This window comes from Notamacropus eugenii, chromosome 4 (assembly GCF_028372415.1).
Source record: "Notamacropus eugenii isolate mMacEug1 chromosome 4, mMacEug1.pri_v2, whole genome shotgun sequence".
Taxonomy (NCBI): Eukaryota; Metazoa; Chordata; class Mammalia; order Diprotodontia; family Macropodidae; genus Notamacropus; species Notamacropus eugenii.
In genome coordinates this window covers 94,450,135-94,456,622 of record NC_092875.1, presented here as the reverse complement: position 1 = coordinate 94,456,622, position 6,488 = coordinate 94,450,135, and the positions used below count along the sequence as shown (strand labels likewise).

The window sequence follows — 6,488 nt, the reverse complement described above, 5'->3', positions numbered from 1 at the left end:
CCTCCTCCATTCTCCATCTGGTATTGGTAAAGAGGTCACCTTCTGCTTCTTGCCTCTATTGCCTTGAATTTTTTGAATGTCTTCAGGGCTGGCAGGATTGGCTATTGAAAAGTCTTCAGAGTAGTGGCTGGTCTTCAGTTAGACAATTCCAAGCTTTCCTTCCAATTCATCAGACATTCTTTCACACATTGTAAAGAAATAACTTGGTTTTAATGAATCTTTGAACTTCACTAACATGCTAATTTTTCATTCCTTTGCCATCTGCCCCTTACTTTTTGTTATTGTATTAACTAACTGATGGATAGGGAACCAAATACTCTTCTCCCCCACACAATACACACAGAATCTATATTTATCAGCCTATCTAGTATATGTGCCCTGATCTCATCTGCTTCCTAACTTAGAATGTAATGCTCTCCTTAAGGGCAAAAGCTATATCAATTTGGTTGATATTAAAATCCCTTTTAAAGGTGAATTATTTGTTATCTTTTTTTCATACCTATTTTCAGCATCTATTAAATGTGCTATGTGCTTGTCTCTGCCCTCAGTTTACACCCTAGCAAGGTAAATAACCTAAATGCACTGATATCTATGATACGACACATGGAAAGGACAGAAACAAATGTTATGGCATTTCAGAAGGAAAATAGAGAACTTTTAGCTTCTTAAAGGAGATAGCCTTTAAACAGGGCTTCTAGTGAAGGAAGGAAGGGACAAACAAATGCCTGAATGAAACAAGCACTTTTTAAGTGCTCCTATGTGCCAGGCACTGTATTAAGAGCTTTACAAATATATCTCATCTACCCTCCCCTGTAAGGCCCGCCGCGGCGTGGGTGCTGGGGGCTGCAGTGAGAGGTGGCAGTGGAGGCTGCACGTGCTGTGCAGGACAGTCAAGGCCGAGGAGGCCGGACCAGAGCTGGGGCTGGGGCAGAGATGCGCAGGGGCCTCCCCCCAAATCCGAACCCTTCAGTCATCGCCACTCTGGTGATGTCCCTGGAGGAGAAGCCCAGTCAGCATGAGATCGTGCCAGGCACCAACGCCGTCATCCAGGGACTGGAGACCCTGAGGGGCGAGCACCGGGCCCTGCTGGCCTTCCTGCTGGAGAATGTGGCCGGGCACAGGAATGCTCGGGGCTCCTGCGCCGATCCCTGGAGGCCATCGAACGGGGACTTGGGGAGGCTCAGGTGATCCTGGCCCTATCGGGCCACCTTAGGGCTATGGAGTCAGAGAAGCAGAAGCTCCGGGTTCAGGTGTGCCGCTTAGTGCAGAAGAACCAGTGGTTCCGGGAGGAGCTGGCCGGGACCCAGCAGAAACTGCAGCGCACTAACCAGGCCGTGGTCCATCCACCTGGAGGAGAAGCAGCGCCAGTTGTTGGTGAGCCAGATCCAGAAATTGGACGAGGACCCTTCTCCCAACGAGGAGAACCCAACTGAGGGCTCTAGGGGAGGAGATACGGGTGCCCAGCACCGAGGCTATGCGATTCCGGCCCGGCTTTGGACCTTGCACAATCTGGTGATTCAGTACGCCTCCCAGGGTTTGCTACGAGGTCGCTTGTCCCCCTCTGTAAACAGGACCTGGAGAAGACCTCAGGGTATGACCACTCCGACGTGGCCACCATGCTGAACATCTTGGCTCTTGTACACCGGGATTAGAACGTATACAAAGAAACCGCCTACCTGCTCAGTGATGCTCTAGACATACGAGAGAAGACTTTGGGAGACGATCATCCCGCTGTGGCAACTATCTTGTACAACCTGGCGGTTCTGTGCGGCAGAAGGGGCAAGTACAGAGAAACAGAACCCTTGTGCAAACGAGCCCTGGAGATCCAAGAGAAGGTGCTGGGCAAGTTCCACCCAGATGTGGCCAAACATCTGAATAACCTGGCCCTGCTCTGTCAGAACTAGGGCAAGGCCGAGGAAGTAGAGTACTAATACCGGTGTGCTCTGGAGATCGAGGAGGCTCGGTTGGGTCCTGACGACCCCAACGTGGCCAAGAGGAAGAATAACTTGGCCTCTTGCTATCTGAAGCAGGGGAAATACGAAGACACAGAAACCCTGTATAAGGAGATCCTGACTCATGTTCATGAGATGGAGTCTGGCTCAGTCAATGGAGATAATAAGCCCTTCTGGATGCACCCTGAAAATCTGGAGGAGAGCAAGGAGAATCCACGAGATACTCCTATGGAGAATATGGCAGAATATGGTACAAGACATGTAAAGTGGACAGCCCCACGGTGAACACCACACTTCGGAGCCTCGGGGTTCTCTACCGCCTGCAGAAGAAGATGGAGGCTGCTCGTACCCTGGAAGACTGTGCCAGTCGCACTCGGAAGTAGGGCCTGGACGCCATGAGCCAGACCAAGGTGGTGGAGCTGTTGAAAGATGGCGGCGGGCCAGGGGACCACGCACTGGCCAAGAGAACGCTGGCGGCACAGGGTCTCGGGCTGACCCGGAGCCCGAGGATCTGGGGCCCACGGTTGAGTGGTCTGGGGATGGCAGCGGTTCTCTGGAGAAGCGGCTCTTTGGGGAAGCTCCGAGATGCCCTACAGCGCAGCGATGAGACGCTGGTGAAGAAGCTGCAGGGGGGCGGCCCCCCAGAGCCTCTCAGTCCCCCGATGAAGCGAGCCAGCTCCCGCAACTTCCTCCACAGGAGTGCAGAACAGGCCAGCCAGTCCCATGCCAACCTGTCTGACAGTCTCAGGCTCAGCTCCAGCTCTCTTGACTTCTCTCACTGGAGCTCTCTCATTGGCTAAGAGGGAGCGTTGGGCGGGCCTACCCCCTCCCCAGCTGCTGGGCCCCCCTCGGCTGCTTGTCACGTCCCACGAGGATGGGAGGGTGGGGTACAGGGGAAGATCTGACCTCAGCTTTCCTCCTGCCCTGCTTCAGCCACCTTCCCCCAAGGTTGTTTGCCACAGCCCCCCTCCCCCATTGTTTTTTGTTCGATCTCAGGGTCACCTCTCCCTCTGACATTTCAGGCTTAGCAGCTCAAGGCCTATTCCCCTGCTCCCCACTTTGTATAGCACTGTTAGTCACAAAGCCAAGAAGCGTCACCTTGGGGACAGTGCAGAGAGGAGCCAGGATCTCCACCCTCTGTATTTATTTCCCTTACCTTCCTCCCAGTGGAAGCCAGGAAAGTGAAGAGCAGGCCCCTGGAGCCTCCTCAGGGCCCTGGCCACACTTCCCAGAGTCGGCCTGGCCACCTGGCCTTGAGGAAAGACAACACTAGGAACGTCTCCCCCCCAGCCCTACCCCTTCCCCAGGCCTCTGTTTCTGTATATAGAGAAATAAGTTATTGGCCACTCCCTTCCCCATACCCTGTCAGTGGTACCCTTCACCCTTCCCCTTTCTTGGGATGCTACCCAGGTCTTAAACCCTTGCAGACAAGGTCTTGGACACACACAAGTGCAGAAATCGGCCCCCACGGTCGTTGCCACATGATGAGAGCCTGCTTTCTCACCCCCTGAAGCCCTGAGGCGCCATGTCCCCCATCAATAATAGCTGACACCATTTTTTTGTTTTGGTTTTTTTACTTTTCCCTTCTTTGTTGATCCCAGGCCTTAAAAACATGTCCCTGGAGTCACATTCCAGGGACTTCCTAGCCCTTCCCTGCTGCCCCTTCCCCAGATACCACCTGCTGAGCCATTCTCAGTACTCCTGCTGCTCCCAGTTCTCCCCCTCAGGCTCAGAGGGAGGGGGCTGCAGTCCCCTCCTTGTAGCTGGGGGAGGGGGCCGGGGAACCCATGTGCTTTGTTCAAATGTGGCTGTAGAAATAAAGAAATAAAAACAAAACAGAACAAAAAAGCAAATGCATCTCATCTGATCCTCATGACAACCCTAGGAGGTAGAGCCTATAATGAGCCTCATTTTATAGTTGAGGAAACTGAGGCAAACAGAAGTTAAATGACTTGCTCAGGGTCATATAGCTATTAAATATCTAAGTTTATATTTGAATTCAAGTTTTCCTAACTGCAGGCCCATTGCTCTATCCATTGCACCATCCAGTTGCCTCAAACGAAGTTAAATAAAACACATTGAGGGAATTAAAAAAAAAAAAAAAGAGGACCTATATATGGAATAGTTCCCTTCTGAGGGTTTTAAGACGGGAATGAGAAGGACAGGTAAAAGGAAAACACCGGTATAGAAAGAAGGCAAAGGGGAATAGAACTGACTATTTCTCATAACCAGGACATGTTAAAGTAAGAACATTGAAAAGGATGGGCATCAGATGAACCTCACTCTTAAATGAAAGAAATAAAGGTGTATTGAAAAAAGCATGCATAGAGTTTGGTGTAGAAATATATCAAACTCAATGGAGAAATATGCAACATGAATCAACTTCGTAATTCATGATTTGAAAAAAAGTAAGAAATAGTGAAAACAAATTCCACTGAGGAAGGAAGAAATACTAAATTTGTACATCTCATGTTTCTTTTGAGCCACTGCAAATTGGGACATGTTCCCATAGAGAGATAGACAGCTAGAGAGAGAGAGAGAGAGAGAGAGAGAGAGAGACAGACAGACAGACAGACAGACAGACAGACAGACAGAGACAGACAGAGACAGAGAGACAGAGAGACAGAGACACTGGAACACCAAAGGACCCTGGATACCCTGGGGTGTGTGTATGGAGGGAACAGCACAGGGATAGGCCTAGGAGGTGCTCAGCTGACATGTGGCTAATGGAAGGTGGGGAAGCATCATTAGCTTCCTATTTTAACTTAAATTATATTTAATTTAAATTTAATTCTTGCTATCTAGCTATTAAATTCAATTGTTCCTATGTGGCCATAAAAGAGTGAAAGCTCCAAAATGTAAACGTAACAAATGAACATATGTAATCTTTTAAATGTCAGCATTAAAAACTTTTATGCCCTCTAAATTTTGGTGCCCCGAAACAAAGTTCCATTGTCCTGGACTAGTTACAACTCTGGATGGAATTGTTTTGCCATTTTTTTAAAGGCTTCTTTATCTACACGTCTGTTGTTTTTTACTGTCAGGCTTTTGGAATTGTGCTGAGTTACGGGAAACTGGTCAACACGTCACTTTTTCTTTATTGCATTCAGGTGAGTTTTGCCTCACAGACAACCTTTAAAGAAGTGGATCTGTTCCCCAAACGGAACTTTTTGAGCCTGAATTTTCCATGAACTTTCACTATAAAGCAAAAGGCATGTAGTTCTAGGGGAAAAGTGGCCCCAAGGTATTTAAAGCAACAACAAAACTCCACTTATTCAGCAGGGCTTTTTTTTTTTTAAATCGCATATTTATAGAAATAATAATAGCTGACCTTTATATAGCATTTTATAGTTTACAAAGTGCCTTTTAAAAATACAAAGTCCACTGGTTTGCGTTTAAAGCACCTCACAATCTAGCTCCAGACACCTGCCTTTCCAGGCTTGTTGTACATTATGCCTGCTCATATATTCTGTGTTTCTTCTAAACGTATCTGTTCTTCCCCCAGACACAACGTTCAGACCTCTCCTGTCCCTCCCTTCTGACCTGCATTCTTAGCACGCCTAGGATCCAACATGCTCTTTAAGGCCTGCCTCTGACAGGAAATCTTTCATGTTCTCCCACCTCTCCCTCAACACACACACACCCCACCGTCCCCATTCCCCTTCCAATATTACTTTGGATTTATGTTATAAATAATTTGTATTTGGGCAGGGAGATGGCTCAGTGGATAGACCATCAGGCCTGATATCTGGCCTCAGACAGTTACTAGCTGTGTGACTCTGGACAAGTCACTTGATCTGTTTGCCTGAGTTTTCTCATCTGTAAAATGAACTAGAGAAGGAAATGGCAAACCATTCCAGGATCTTTGCCAAGAAATCCTTATAAGGAGTTACAAAGAGTTGGAAAAAACCAAAGGATAACAACAATGTGCCAGGAACTGTGCTAAGTGCTGGGGGTACAAAAAGAGACAGACAATCCCCACCCTCAAGGAGGTTACAGTCTAATGCCAGGTTGTTACTTTGTGACCAAGTAATATATGAATTATAAAACATTAATGTGAAGTAAGGGTTGTATTTACTTGGCACTGTAGACAGAAGGAAAGAAAATGCCAGGACTTAACCAAACACTACTGAGAAATCATTCAGCTTCTATTTAGGAAAACACACACAAAAAACACATTTTCCAATATTCATTCCACAGCAGAACATGTTTCTCTTTGGTTGTTTCCTAGCAGGTTGTAAAAACTGAAGGTTTTTAGACATAAGCAGGTTTAATTTGGCCTAAAGTAGAACAGAGATGTAAAAATGTTGGGCAGCCAGCCTAACAAAGTGGACAGGGTGACTTGGAATCAGGAGAGATCCAGGTTTGAAGGTTGCCTCTGACATTTTCTGGCCCTGTGGACAGAGGCTAGTCACTTAATCCATGTGAGTCTCAGTTTCCTGTTTTATGAAATGGGGACAATTTTATTTCTGGTTTCTTAAGAATCAGATGAAATTGTCTTTGTAAAGTGCTTCGCAGACTTAAAAGCTCTATAGA

The 6,488-nt window shown here is 47.5% G+C and overlaps 1 pseudogene; it reads left to right on the top strand.

The window, feature by feature from the left end:
• Positions 1–933: 933 nt before the first annotated feature.
• On the top strand, positions 934–3,755 carry LOC140502280 (kinesin light chain 2 pseudogene; annotated as a pseudogene).
• The last annotated feature ends 2,733 nt before the right edge of the window (positions 3,756–6,488 follow it).